A 16,465-nucleotide genomic window follows, 5' to 3' on the forward strand; every position below is an offset into this window, starting at 1 on the left:
ATCTTCTCTACTCAAGATCCAGGAAAAAGCACATATCCTGCAGAGAGACCTGATTCAAATACTTTATTGTTGACACTTTGGAAAGTGGAGATCGCACACTGGTTAGACTAGGAATAAGTATATACAAAAGAACAGAAAAAAACAAGACCATGTATCACATCCGCTTTTTTATTTTCTCGTATCTTTCTGCAAAGATCTAACAACTTTTATTCAGTAGCAAGATGGCTGTATAGTTTAATAAATTTTAATGTGTAAAATGGAAGCGTTAATTTGTGTTAAATCATCTCTTTTGAGTGGCTGGGGAGGACTTGTGGGTTTAGTTTTATCTCCTAGTCCGGTTTCCAACTCTGACACTGTGAAGTCAACGGAGTCTCAAATCTGTCAGCTGGAGCCTAATCCTAGCGATACATACATTTATTACTGTTAAATATCTCCAAATTTCCATATTAAATGTTTCTCACAACGAGTATTACCATTGTAGTTCTAAGAAATTTCTGTACATGTCAAGCAAATATTTTGCTTGTATATCTTGTGTTTTGAAGATGTGCACTGCCTCACAGACTGCAGAAATTTAATGTGGACGGTAGGATGCCTTCCTACTCACTCATTTAATATTGGAAATTCCCTTGAGGATGTCAATGGCATCCCTTATTGCTATGATCTGAAGAAGGAATTTGGCTTTCCTGTCTTGCACTGGAAACTTGCTACTACTGGATAACATGGTATTCTGTAGGACAAGACTCTCAGCTGTCTCTGCTTAAAAATGCTCAATCTTGTATGCAATGTTCACAAACTCAAAAGGAGAAATTTAATGCAGCTTAGTGCTTAGAGCATTTATTTAGGGAGTAGAACTTCTGTGTTAGAACATTTTTTCCAAACAGGAAGTAGATGAGGAGTTTTAAAATGAGTTGTCTCACCTTTCAAGTTGTTATCCAAACCACTGGATATTGTGTAAAAAAACAATACTAGGAAGTTCTTTTCTATCATTCTTTGCTAAATGGATGACTGTGCTTAAGGGCCTTCTGCGTTTCTAAGAGGACCAAAGTCTATGTCCTTGAAGACCAACTTAGATAACTTTCCATTCAGACTGTTGGCTTCTGTAAGTTTTCTGTATATTGTATGGAGGAACCAGAAAGTCTCCTTCAGGGCTGCAGACACTATGATGTGTTAGGATATCTAAACCTGATGTGACACCTAATGCCTGAGTCACTTGGTACATTTAGTAGCTACACTTTAGTCTTATGAGTCACAACTAATTATAACCCATGAATTTGAAATATAGTTTGTCATTACTATATTTCATCATGTCTAATTATTGTGCTAAAGGCATCCAGCTTGGTTCTTCCCAAGAGAAAGCTGTAGCCAGAAATGTTGGAAAGCCCTTTTAAAGAAGCTTGTGATGGTGCCACATGGATATAATAGCCTTCTGTTGTTCCTAACCATAATAAAAGAATCTCTGCCTCTTTTGAGGAAGATCATGCCAGTTGCTGTAATGTTTGTAAGCCCTGGCTGGTAAATCTACATTGAATTTGAAGAATCTACTAATATAAGGTACTGTTGTCCATTGTGCGTTGGTGAAAAGTCTTTTTTGATTTGACTACTCCTTGAAAAGTGACAGAGTAGCTGCAAAAAGCCTATTGGTTCCTTTGCTCATTGGCTGCTTCTTTTCTTTAAATACAATTTGCTTAAGGAGATATCCAAGCAGGACATTTGGCACAAGATTAGCCATAAACTATAAGCTAAGGAATAATAACAAAATTAGTAACAGTGAATATACCAAATCAGTACAATTTGTTGCTTGTGAATCCAGAACATGCATTTTTTTAGTGTAAATACAGCAATTCTCCATAACTAGTCCAAAATTAGTCCATGTCCTTAAGTTAAAATGGGTGAAATAGGAAAACAGTTGAATATTTACCTATAGATAGAGCAGCCTCTGTTCACATCTGTAAAAGGGGAAGTTGTATTAATAGCTAAATTTCCAGTATAGATTGGTAACAGTGTAAATACCAGTTAGAAACTTGGTATTATTGAGTGACCTGAAAACAAATAGAGTATGACTTCTACTTCATAGACAGTGTGTAACACCATTAATGTCATGAAAGAAAAGTATTTCTAGCAAAGTTTCAGAAGAATTTTGTATAATCAAGATGACATCATCCTCATCAGTTACAGACTGAAGAATGTAATGAATTGACTGACTTAGCAGAGTTCCTTCTGAACTTCCCCCTTCAAATAACTGCAAGTAACTTGACATTTTTTTTCTTTGTTTTCTTGTGTGCAAATCCAGAAAATCTGTGTCACTTCCATACTGTTCTTTGAACTTTTTCTATACACTTGCCACTGAGCAATTATGGTATAAAAACCTGTGAAGGGTGATGACTCACTGCTTTCAAATTTCAGGCACATAGTAAAACCTTCACCTCCTGCACAGTGAGGGTGGCTATGCTCCCTGCAGGCAAAACTACTTAAAAGAAACTCACCGAGGATAAAGCAACCCCATCAGAAGCATACGCTGCAAAGATAGCTAGCTCAGCTTAGATACAAGATGCCTTACACATTATTCTGAGATGTCTATAGCATTTCTATCAGTTGTTACAGAGAAAGGTAAGTCTCCTACACAGATCCAACTTTTTATTTTACTTTTATTTTTCCCTGATTTAATAATAAAAAAAGCAACCACCATCACAGTGAATGTATAATATGATAATTTATATTAATTTGTGTGATTAATTTAGGAACTGTTTTGCCATCACTTTGTTGTTCTATGTTACATATCAAAATGGAAAAACTTTGAAAATTATGTTTTTTACTACATATTTTCACAAAGCTAAAATATACATCTCACCCCTCACATATTCAGTTATGAAACTGTACAAAAAACCTGATACCAGAGACATCTATTTGTAGGTTTTGGTATGTCTCCAATGCAGATAAAGGTGTTAATTCAGATTTTTCTTCTGACTTTACCTGAAGGTTACATTATGCTTTCCATTCAACTGGATCTTCACTTATTCAAGACTCAATTTAATGGATTAAAATTATTCTCTTTTTTTTAAATAATTTATGTGAATTTCAAAGCCTAAAAAGTTCACAGGAATGACAACTGCCCAGAACGTTTTGATGTTTAATGCTGTTTATGGATTTTGCTTTATAAAGTATGTCATTGTCAATGAATAGTATTGTATAGCTATTTTCATTTGAGCCTAAATGTCTGACCATACAACTTCTGCCTGTGACAATCTTTTATTTCCGTGTAAGAGGTCATTTCAGCTACAGAGCTTAGGTCCAAAGAATCTAAACCTGTTGTGATAAGTGTAATATCAGTCTTGTGTATAATAAATTAGTTTTTTTTTCCATTTAAAATATAAACAAGTAGTGTCTGGATCATCTCAGAGGCAGAGCACAAAAGAGCATTGAAATTATTTCAGAGAAAAAAATCATTGAATTTTATATTATAAGCAAACATCACACTCACAAATTTGATTAATTCAAGGTTCAAAAAATCTAAATGAAAGGTTATGACTAGCACATACTGCACTTTTAAAACTTTTGAATCCTAAAAACTTTATATATATTTTCCTTTTTTTTCTCTTAGCTAATGTGAATATCATCAAATAATTCAATTTTATGATTTACAAAAAACTAAACCATCAAAATTAACATTTGAGGCCTGATTTATAACAAACCCCCCTAACAATCTTCAGCCCCCTTCATTCTCAATACACTTTTCAGAGTCTCTGTATAGCGGCTTCATTTGTGGTAGTACTCACTACTGATCATTCCACTGCATACTGAGCACTTGAAAATCTGGTCTCTTCGTTCGGGTCATAAGAGCTGAATTGTTTTGAAAATCTGGTCCTTGTGGGCCAGATTCTCAAAATACTCTCCTAATTATTACTCAAGGAAAAGCCCCAACCCCAATCCTGCCATGACTTGAATTTTAAGTTTACCATGGAAGAATCAGAATTAGGAATCACTGAGACAAATGCTTTCATTTAATTATTTTCACTTAGTAGAATGTATGTGAACTCCTTCAGGATTACAGTAGGCTCACAGTTTATGTATTTAGATTTTTTAAAAACACATTTAATCTACCTTTCCTTAATTAATACAAATAAGCCAAAAACCCCCATATTTGATTGTAAAAACAGCCGGTATCAACTGAAAGCAGGTAAACATATCTAGTGCTTTCATTGAAGCAGCGTGTACATTGCCTTCATTATAGTATTTTAAAGTAAACCCACGGAGGAGGAACTATGTCCTGTCTTGTTCCTCTGAGTGTCTGCTTGTCCCATTTGGTACACCTGCAGCGGGTATGTATCCCAGCTAGTACTTTTTTAACACATCATCTGCCAAGGAAAGGAGGGGAGGGCAGGAACAGCTCAGCAAGCAGCTGCTGGCAGAGAATAAAAGCTTTCATGCAGTGTGAATCAAGGATTATATTGTGAGGTTGGCAGCTGATATAAAGTTTGGAAGCAAGAATCTGTTATTTTAAGCCATGAATTCTGACAGTTGTCTGTACCAGTCTAGAGTGAATCCTAGTCACATATAGTCAGGTCAGATATTACACAGATTTAGACAAAAAAAAAAAAAGCAGAAGGACAATCACTGTTGTTATTTTGTTTTAAAATGGCATTGCAGAAGTGCATGGCACCAACAGGTATGAAATTTGTCATATGTGAGAAAATGTGTTATATTGTGTTTGTTGCTTATATGCTATTGCTATTAAACCATTAAGGACTGAACTCAGACCATCAAGCTTGTTTCAGTTTAGCAACTTCATATCATTTGCTGTCCCAGAGAAAATGGCAACACTTTGATCTACTCTTACCATATCACCCATACAATTTATTTGTATTGATCTGTATAGTTTGGCTATTTTTCTTTTTTAACACACTATCTCTCAGCTCAAATTCAGAACATTAGAGAATAATTGAATTAAAAATAAGGTAAACCAAATTCTTAAATAATAGCACAGGCCATTTGAATCTACTCTCATAACAACAAATCCTTTTAAGGTCCCCAAAGCAAAATTAATGCCATCTAGTATGCACGGGGGGAGGGGGGGGGGGGAGCAGAGGAGGGGTAGAGACTAATTCAAAGCGAATTAATCTGCAGTTCATTAGCAAACACTAATGTTGCTTTTGGGAATGAGGAAATTAGCAGGATTATAATTATAAGCAACAAGTGTCTTCATAAACATCTAATTGCTTGTCAAGGATGTACAATATACTATGTAAGGCCATTAGGTAGGATTGTTGCATGCCATAAATCAAGTTTTCAGTTGTGCAACAGATTGTGTTTATAATGTAACACTGTTTCTGAGGAGATATTACAGTGACCAAAACAATTTCACAGGTGTCAGCAGGCCTGGTGAATTGTAGTAAGAAATGAATTAAAGCACAATTTCTTTATCTGTGTAGATTAGGCATCCCACCACAAAGCTATAGCCAGACACCACTATCAGCTGAGTCCCCTGGTAAAGACAATAAACCAGCATTAGACATTGAAGGAGGAGGCTCAAAGAAGATCTTGTGCATCAGGCTTGTCTGCTTTCTGTCAGGGTTTGTGTGTGTCCATGCAAATGCAAGCAATAATGTGAAAGGAGAACAGAGGCAAGCCAGTTATCAGCAAGTCACTTTCTTTAGTTGCAGCAAAAAGATTGGCTGCCGGGGGAATCAACTTAGATATAGACTCCTATGGGGGCTTGTTAAGTTATACAGCAGACTTCCTGCAAAAATCTTGAATAACAAACAAACCTGGCAGGCAGAAATCATTATGATGCCTGTGGCTGCTCTAACCAATCTCTTCTAGCAGGGTCACTTGATGGGATACTATGAAGAGCATGAAAGGGATTTAGGAGAGCTACGTTGCCTAGAAACTGACTGAGTCTTTTTACAAGGGAAAAATTTCAAACACTCAAAACTCTTCAAAGCCTTTTCTGTTTTTAGTATGTTACAGACTGTATTTTGGATTCTGATTCCAAAGAGTTTTGTGGATGCTACAGGAGATCAGTTGTTTGTAAAACTTCCTTGATACAAATTTCATGAATGTAAAATCCATTGATTCCATAAAGTCTTACATGGAAGCTTGAAAGAGAAACATTTCTACATGTATTTTATGCCTGCTCTAAATTTGATTTGCACTTTCTGCCTCATTTTCATAATTTTTGTCAGTTTAAAGGCCTGCATCAATGATTCAGTCATTTGCCAGGTGGCAGGAGTGACATGCAAATACACAAATAGGTTAAAGTTTCTGCAGCTACATAGATCTAGATTAATGACTGCTGCATTTCTTACAAATGTGCTCTTGACAAGATTCTCAGACAACAGCAAATATAAAATATCCTCTTTTTGAAAACTGTAGAAACATAAAGAAGAAAAAAATAAAATTAATTCTAAAATGTAAATATTTAAACGTTCTTTCCTGCTTTTCTTTAAACTATATTCATAGGGACTACAGAGGATAGGGACACAAAATATTGCAAGGGTGAACTACCTTCTCCTGGTTTAGCTTCCAATGCTATTGAGCCAGTTCCTGAAATATTCTCAGGCAGATTTCCCCTATACTTTAGCATTGTTTTACCTGACTAAAGACTAAGCAGGGACTGAGAGCTTTCTGTTTCAGTGTAATGAGCTGAAGTGAGAAGCAGAGACTGCTCAGAAGTGACAAACTCTTTCTGTAAGTGAATTATGTACGTAGATGTTACAAAGGGGAAATTAAGGCAATCCCAATGAAAGAGCAGTATTTTCTCCAGTATCCTCTGAAACAATGCACTTAAACATATATATTCTATGTTGAGTGAAGGAAAACTTAAATATGGTATCCGAGAAGTTCTCTTACGTCTTACCCAAAACATGTAAACTTCATATACAGTGAAGTTTATTCTGATTCCTTTTTCTTCCAAAGAGAATTTGCAAGGTCTGATAAGACATTTAGACTATGAAGGTAAGTTATACAGAGTAAAGAAACACTTGCATATTGCAATAAAAATATATAGATATAATAATATCTGCCAATATATAGTTAATATTTCATAAAATCCCCCTGCTTATATAGAGCACTGTGGTACTGTCAGGTTCAGGTCCTCTGGATTCATTAAGGCTGAGAAGACCTTGAAGTAGTCTGGAGATTTTGTTATTTAAAGAAAGTTCTCATTTTGTTTATAGCTTTAATATACTTTATGTATTGTCACTATTTCCCTCTGGATTAATCTTGTCTGAACCAGATACTATGAATTTTGCAAGAGCATTCATGTTCTTACAGATACTTTTGCCAGGATATACAGCTTGATGTTGATTCCAGAAGTCATTCCAAGCAATCAAAACTTGTTCCCTTCACCAAAATTTCCTGTCATAGCTGTCTATATTTAGATTTTGAACAGTAGGATTTCTTTCTTCCTAGCTCAACAAAATAGATTACTTTGCTAGCATATCTGGCTTGTGCATGGCTGAAAGAAAAATATACCAGATGCTTTGTAAATAACAGAAATGAGGTTTGTTTATAAGACTCAGAGAACTTTCAAGTTCCAGCTCAACTGTTAGGTTGCCTGGCAGATTCCTCTTTAGTTGCCTGGAATATTTGATGAAACAAAACATTTCACTATAGAATTGAATTGTGTTTTTCTTTGAGAAAATTGATTATCTAAATAACAATTCACTTCAAAAATTAATTGCCAGAGAAGATAATTAAATATCTGTTTTTTGATCAACTATACACTCAGTTTTTTCCCTGTTAGTCTGAAAATGAAGATAGAAAATTACACAACTAATATGAATTCCCAGTTTGATACTAAATGTATAGATCATTGTGAAAACTGCAGTACACTAAAATTATTGAAAACTTCAGACCGTCATGTCACATGGTCTGTTAATGTAGCTTCAAACACAAGTATTGATTTTAAAAATGTTGTAGAGAAATCACATCCCACAAACTAATATGTTTAAAAGGGATAAAAATTAGAAATGTTATTAACAAGCCTTTAATATATAGCCAAATATGAAAAAGCATGCCTGGCTTATGCTTGCATGTGATTGTGCATGAAATTTGGGTAATTGAGCATGAGGTAATTGTGTGATTTTGAGGGAAAACCTCACATATACATGTTGTATGTCAACAGGCATGAAGTAGGCACAATTTTCATGAAATACTGAACAATACTCAAGTTTAAAAATGGGAAGATTTTTTTTGTTGTTTTGATAATGATTTGATAATTTTGACTTCCCATGAGAAAAATGGCATCTACAACTTCTTTCTTTCATTCACAGTTTGTATTACTACACCGTTAGGTATTTATCAAAAATAAATATTAAAATAACTGATTTGCATTTTGCTTGCAGAACCCAAAATATGTTCTTGATTGTTAATCATTTCATAATAAAATATAATTGCCATTTTTGGTTCCTGTTTAGAACACTCAATAATGTGTTGGGCAAAACCAACAGAATTTTTCCCAATGGCAGGTTCAGGGGCATCAGGAAAACTTTCTGTAAGAGCTGCTTTCAGTCTGTTCAGAAAAATAGCTGAAATAAGTTATAAGAGGGAAAGAGCAGAAATGATGACACAGTTGGCAGCAGCAGCAGTGCTTTAGGTATGTTGTGCTGCTTATCAAATTGTGTTAATAGAGCAGTTAAGTATGATGAGCTGAAAGTGGCCCAATTTCTATGCTTAGGTTAAGAGGTTTCCTAAACACAATGGACAACTATAATTCAAATGTGTATAAATGCACCAAGTCATAGAAATGGAAATACCACCTGAGAACTGAAAACATTTAAAAATTGCCATTAGAATGTTGAAATGTCAGCGGCCACTGATTTCAAAATGGTCTTTCCTTTAAATCATCTACATTGTTTAGTTCTCAAATACTGAGTTATAGAGGTATTCCTGCTGCCTACCTTTAGCTATAACCTCAGAGTATTATAACCTTAGATATTTTTACAGGTGCTTCAGCTCTATTCCATTTAACGTTCGTCATTATGAATTATTTCTGCCATGCTTTCCAAGTAGGATAAACTACTTTGACTCCAGGGTATTTTTGCTCTGCAACAGACTAGAAGATGTTCACCTTTCCCAGTTTCAAGCATGTGCAAAAAGTCACTAAATATCATACTGCTCTAGCCTTGTTCTGCTTGACTGAGGGAGCACTGCAGACAAGAAGAAACGACAGATTCAGGCTAGAAAAGTAGAACACATAGCACTTTGTATCAAGTAGGCTCTTGATGGCTACTACAATGGCTAATAACACTGCTGTTAGATACAGGTCACTTGCTCCGAGGGAATAAGGAACACTTTCATTCAGGCAGTCAGTTGAATCAGACTGAGACTTCAGTGGAAAGAGAACTGCTAGCTTGGCTTTAAATCAGCTTCATTTTGCAGTACATTTTGAAAGCCTCATTCTAAAAACAGCTTTAATAATCAATACATGGATATGAAAATTAACTATACGGATCTATAATGTAAACCTATAGTTAATTTATGGGTTTGATTTTTTTTTTTAATTTTTATTAGCTCTGGTGGCCAACATGTGACAAAAATGTATGGTTAATTAAACAACGTTCAAGACATTGTGAGCTTGCATGTGAGAACCTTACTTCAAAAACACTATCATTCATTTTTCTTTAGAAACTGTGAGCTGTTTTTTCAGTTTAAGATCCTAGGATTTCTAAAAAATCAGAACTAAACTTTTCATCTTCAAAGAGTGTCAAGCTATAGGTTTCTTAAGATCCTCAGCTTGTCCAAGCTCAGGAAGCATCAGGATGCGCTGGTTTCACTGACCAATGCTTTACAAACCATAAAGATTATTCCTTATTCCGTCACATTTTATGACAAAGCTGGAATACCTATAAACTTTAGGCATTCTCCAGAGTCCTTCACTCTCTGATCATGTCATACTTGTGTTGAGTGTTAACTTGATCTGGCCTCTCATAAACCTTAAATAATTAAGAATCAATGATCTTCCTTTGACTTGTCTTTCATATAAGTCTGGAAGACAGCCCACTCAACAGAGCTTTTGATATGGTGGCAATTTTTATGGAGAAGATTACCTTGTCGAAAAGGAGACATTTACCAACTCACACTGACTGCCAGGCTTCACATTAGGGAAAAGCCAAAGCATGTCAGTAGTGACTTGTTATATTTCTGCCCCAAAAAATAACCCAAAATTAAAATTCTCATAATGATGGTATGAGTGAAAGTATATTTTACAGTGCAAATATATCATCCATGTTCTTTCAAATTTTAATCCAATTTCTATTTTCAAATATAAAATAATTCCTTGAATTGTGTAACTTCTCAATATTTCATTTGAGTTTACTTAAAATTTATATTTTGTTATTTTGTCCTTTTTTTAAAAAAAGCAAATTAAGTAGATTGAGAATTATGGCTTATACTGAATCAACTAATTGCAATTTGAACACAATTGTATCTGCCATCTTAAAATATCTTCAATCACAGGTGTTCCCACTGGGCAGAAAGGCCTTATTGTGTTTTTTGAGGATGGATACTTTACTTCTAGATGACTGCCAATTAATCTGTCATGCAGGAACTGCCTGCAACATTCACCAGAGAACAACAGTCAAAGTCCTTTTTTTCTTTTGGTTGTTTCTTTATTGTTCTGGAGTCCACTTCTGCCATCTTCCACCCATTTTCCTATAGATTACTTAGGAATACGAATTTTGAAAAAAAATGCATGCAAGTCTTTTTGGAACACATATGTTCCCTTCACTATCAAGCCTTTGCTTTCCTGTTAAGGAAATGCTTGCAATGGTCCCCCACGGTGAATTGATCTGGGTAGGCCAGTACTTGTGCTCGGGTCAACGTGAGACTGTAACATCATGAATTTTGATTCATTAGCTGTCTAGCAAGATGCTTTTCAGCAGTGTTGAATATAAAGAACCATTACAGGGAAGTAAATTTTCTAACCAGACTCCTTGCTATAGCAGGACTGAAAAACTCATTGAATGTTTACTATGTAAAAAGGGTTTTCTTTTGTGGGGTGGAGGAGAGGTGAGCAATAATTCTTTTTTCAGAACTCAGATTATTGTTTTTTCCCAGTATAGAACCTAAAGGTATGACTGTGGCTGTGATCTCTGACTTTCCGATTTTCTTCTGCATGTAAATATTTGTGCACTCAAGTCTAAGAAAATGCATTATTGTCAATGACTTTTTACCTGGTCAATATTTATTTGTTTTTCTTCGCTATAAGGAATTATTTCCAGTTAGTGTTTCCTAGTTTGCCCATCTACATAATCACTTTGTCTTAACTTTTGATCCAGGGGTATATTAGGTGGGCTTTCCAGTCTATTTGAATACTTCTAGCTGTTGATCAAATACATACTTTATTCCTTATTAATTATTTATTTCTCAGTTCTGAGAATCACAGAGATTTTCCTTAATTCAATTCAATATGTTTCCCTCCCCCCACTTTGTATTTCTGCAGGACATTTTACCATTATATTCTTACTGAGGTCTTTTATTTTTCCAGATCTTACCTACTATTACTAGTCTTTCCCTCACCTGAGTTTTTTCTGCACTGTGTGATGTACTTGCATTTATCTGCCAGATTCTAATAAAAGATATTATCTCAAGTTATCTACATTCTTGATCAATTTTGTCAGCTTCTCTTATGGGTCAGGGTTATGAGTTAAATGGTTTTATGTATGTGTATATATATGTATATATAAATGTGTGTGTATATGTATACATGTTAAATGAGGTACATTGGGTAAATCAACTATTTTGTTGAGGTTTAACAAGACATATAACAATACCTTTTTTTTTTCAGAAATGCAGAAGACATGTAATCAGGTCCTTTTTTAAAAGGCATGATTGCTTTCTAAGGAATAAATGATACCTATCTGAAGCTCGTATCTTGAACAAGAGGAATGTGTTTTTCTTTGGTTCTACTTTCTTCATTTGCTTCCCTTGTGACCATTGTATCTTGATTTACGTCCAAGGTTTCAAATTAAAGAGGTTTACCAAATATTTCATGAAGAACACAGATAAAAGTGCATATCTCCAAACATAGTATTTTAAAACCCCTATAGTATGTTAAACAAGACAGAAGTAAAAAAAACCCTGCATTCCAAAAGCTGAGGTAACACATGGAGGTATTAAATATGCTATCTTCACTGATATTTGTGGGCTTGTCACATTGGCAGAAGATCAATCAATTTCTTAAATTAATTTGACTATAATGTGTAATTAAATAGAAAACTAAAATCTAAGCATGCAATGAATCCCATTACTCATGCATGAGATGCATGAAAAATATAAAAAGTATCTACTAAAAATTCAGCAAAAGCAAATTAAGTTTTCATTATATTATTAATAAGGAAATACTTTTTTGCATCATTATTGAAGCTTATGCCGAACATGCATGTTAAAAATTCACCTCAGAACAGAATGGAAATTTTGCTCTTTGGTTAGTTGCCTAACTGCTGGAATTCATGTGTGCCCCACCATAGTTAACTGCTTTTTGAGTTTAAGACACCTCCATACAATCTGCTATTTTGATGCTGATGTAAATTCTCCCGCAACTACTGAGTGTTCTATCTGTCTTGTATGGGCTGCTTCAGTATCAAAAGATTCTAATAATTTAGACTGAAACATAATTTGATATTGGTTTGAAATATCTTCCCTGCAAATTAATAGAGGGGCAAGTTGAACCCACACTCTAGACACTATGACAAAAGAAGTTCAGAAAGAAAGAGTATCAAGTAACTACCAAAGTAAAAAATATTTATCTGGGTCAGTAAACATTTGATTTCTAATCAACAATTACATGCATTTCTACATGTTTTTCCAAAACTAAAGCTTTTTACTTTAAAAAAGATATTGCACATTGCAAAGTGGACTGTTGCTAGGATCCCAGAATTAAGCAAATGCAACCAGCATTCATGAAAGTCATGTAAAAGAGGTTCTATTAGCACTTAGCACAAGATGAATGGATGATAATCAAATAGTTTCAGCCCACATAAAACAGAAGAAGAAAAAACCATGAAAAGTCACTTTTCACTTTAATGTTGTTGACAAATAATAAGCATTCCTTTGTAGTGTGAGTAATAGATTGGAAAAATAATTGCAGTTTTAACTCTGACATGTACAGTCTATAACAATTTTGAAACTAAAAACTGATACTTAAAATTATTTTTATTTTTAGAAATATCATTATCTGAAAATTCTAGCTATAAAACTTCCTAAAGCTGCATGTATTTTGTATTATGTATTTACAGTGCTTCTGTCATCATCAAGGGAAGGAGCTTTTACAGGAATGATTATTGAGTTCCCTCTTAGTAATGTGGTCCTGTTTCCTTTTAATTTTTGTTTAGTAACCCAGCAATTTTTAATGGCTTAATCCATAACAGAATGTCTGAGCAATTAGAAGTGCAATTGGTGTGTTCCTTTTCTTATTTTTGTCTCTATTCTAATTAATGATGCAATAAATCTAAAAATTATAGATTTGACTGCTCGCCTTCCTTTTCCCTCTTTGTAGATTCTGTGGTTGTTATTTAGTGCATAATTTTAAAGTAACTTTTGTTTGAAAGACTGAGAAACACATTTAGACCAAAATGCAATGAGCATGAAGCAAAGGATGATTAAATCTAATTATGCTGAAGTCTTCATGGAACAACTGAAAATTGAGACTGTATACTGCAGGCTTTGATTACTCACAGTGTATTTTCTTCTGGCTGTATGAGTGAACTAGTTTGTAGTCTTTTTCTGTTGCAGGCTGTTCAGTGTTCTTAATTGAATTCAGTAGCATCCCACCTGGCAGCCTTTCCTGCAGTGTTGTCCTTGATAGAGCATTAAACTGTTTTGGCATTTGCCACTGTTTTGCATGTTGGTAGTTAGAAGTCAAGGGTAATGTTAAGCTGGACCATTTGTTACAGATATTAAGGATAATAATTCAAATACTAGATAATTTTAATGTATGTTCTTCCAAGGTTTTAAACTGTTGGGCTTCCAGACCATTATCAATTCTCAATGTTTATCATCATGTTACATTTCAGAATAATTAACTGATAAACTGAGACCATGAAGGTGATAAGACCAGAATTACAGTGTGTGTACATAGCAGTCATAGTAGTATTCTTCTTTCACAAATTTGTCTGGTCACCTTCTAAATCCATGGAGTCGTTACTAGAATAGACTGCAGTAGGGTCTTCTACAGCTTCTTTATTCCTGTGCAATGACCAACTGTTTTGGAACTGCCCTTTCAATTTTAATTTCTTGCATTTCCCCATGTCCTTGTACTGGGATGACATAACAAACAGTAAATCCATTTTCAGTGTCTCTGTGCCACTTACTACTCTATAAAACTCTACCATATTCTTTCCTTATTCATCCTTTTTTTCTGTCCTGAAAATTCCTGTTTCAATATCCCTTACACAGAAACCTTTATTATCCTTATCCATCTTCTCTATTTTTTAAAAAATTCTGTCATTTATTTTGAGACAGATAACTCTGAACTACACACAGAATTCTAGAAGTTACTGTGAAGGTTGTATGCAATGTCACAAGGTTTTCATTATTCCTTTCCTAGTAATTTTAGGGTATTTATACAGTAACTAAACATTCTTTTCAGTCACAACTGAAATTTTTAAGTTAATTTCACTACAAGAGTGAAAAAAACATCTAATTTTGTATTTAAAAAAATAGCAAAAATAAATGTTAAAAGGAAGCAAACTGCCAGCAATATTTCCTGAATAAGTTTAGAATTCATACTTGACTAATCTCCACGATTTTATTTTAAATATATTAAATAATTATTGTCAGCAACCTAGAAGAGTTACTAGTGGGGACACACAATATGTAAATATTTTCTATAAAAATAATCAAAGACTATGAGATTTAAAAATGTAGTTTAGTTGGCATTTATAACACTTAAAATTAACACGTTCTATTAATTAATATTGATCAAGGGATTATTTTTTATAATTTTACAGGCTTGCCTGTTCCTGACCTTTATGAGAACTTTTAAGTCACCTATGTCATGTTCTGCAGACCTTACGTCTATCATGACTAAATGACTGAGTTGTATTCAGGTGCAAAATGTTTTCATTTTAAATGATAGTTGAAAGGCTCAAAAGGATACTAAAAAAGAGGTATATATACATTTTGCTCTCATCATACACATAATAAATAAGTCCGTAAAATATACTTTTCCTCACAAATTTCTGAGCATTGTTATGCCTGTTTTACAGCTAGGGAATCAAACTTCAGGAATATATAGATTGTCAGTCATATGTACAAGTTCCTTAGCTGTAAGGCTTATTCACCTGTCAACCTCCTGGAGATAATTTCATTAGACATGAAGGTGTACTAATGCAAACACAGGTAGATATATATGGCTAGATAGATATTTATGTATACATAGGAATATAAATGAATAACTGATTTTTAAAAAATCTGAAATACAGGTAAAAAGCTTAATTCTGTCTGTGGTGTATGATTTACCAGTTATGATTCTGTGAACCTTTATGTAATCACATTCTCTGATAGGTAATGTCCTCGTGGCTTCATCATTTGATGTTTTTTAAGCAGAATTATTGTTCTCTGTGACATTTCTTTTTGTGAGTGTGTGTGGGCTGTGGATAAATATTAGCAAACATGATGGGGGGCAACAGTACAGTCAACAGTCAGCTGCTCTGTGAGTTCTTGTTCTGTCAATCCATCTCAGTCATGGTTTAAATTAAATTTAATGAGATTTAATTTGAATAGGAATAAATGAGATTTTATTTAAATGAAAAACAGATGAGATGGTTGTCACGACACTGAAGGATAGTAGAAGAACACAGCAGGACAGATTCTAAGCAGATCAAATGGGAAAATGCTTTCGCCTTTTCTGCTTTTGGTGGTCTTGTTGATGGAGATTGCTCTCCATTATCCATCAGTAAGGAGATTATAAAGTCAAATACTCTGGTCACATTTTTATTTACATGATCATAGAATAGGACCTGTTCTGTTTTTCTCTAATTGAAGTATGAAAGCAAAAATTCCTTAGTAACAGAAATGGATAGTATGATGAAGATGGAATCTTATGTCAAAAAGAAATGTCTTCGTTGGTTTGATGTTTCTCCTCTCTTTCACTCATACCAGACATCCTGAAAATTCTAAGTAAATTCAGGTGTCATTCAGACCTGTGCTCCTTCATGCCCTTTGCTTTTTCCTGAAACTAACCTAAGCATGTACTACTCTTTGTAACTTTTTTTTTTTTTTTAATATAGAGCAAATGCACACTTTGTATTAAAAGATTTATGTCAGACTGCTAGTTTCTATAAGAGATACATCTTTCCTTTCCATCTGAAAACCTACTTTTCTTCTGTGGCAAAACCCAGCTTTCGTCTACTTCAAAGGCCAGTTTTTCCTCTTTCTGGTCTTCAAGTTTTGTACTATGCATTTATATAAAGTCTGGAGAAGAACATAATTTTGATGTTTTCAAGCAGTAGTTTGTCCACTTATG

The 16,465-nt window shown here is 34.1% G+C and overlaps 1 long non-coding RNA gene across 1 annotated transcript in view; it reads right to left on the minus strand.

The window, feature by feature from the left end:
- LOC308067156 overlaps positions 1-16,465 on the minus strand; it is a 63,789-nt gene that overhangs the window by 26,585 nt on the left and 20,739 nt on the right. The window contains exon 2 of the long non-coding RNA XR_013929463.1: positions 1-16,459. This exon is cut by the window's left edge and continues 26,585 nt beyond it. This is a non-coding gene — a long non-coding RNA (uncharacterized lncRNA). The remainder of the gene's footprint in view (positions 16,460-16,465) is intronic.

The sequence above is a fragment of the Falco punctatus genome (genome assembly GCF_963210335.1).
Source record: "Falco punctatus genome assembly, chromosome: 7".
Taxonomy (NCBI): domain Eukaryota; kingdom Metazoa; phylum Chordata; class Aves; order Falconiformes; family Falconidae; genus Falco; species Falco punctatus.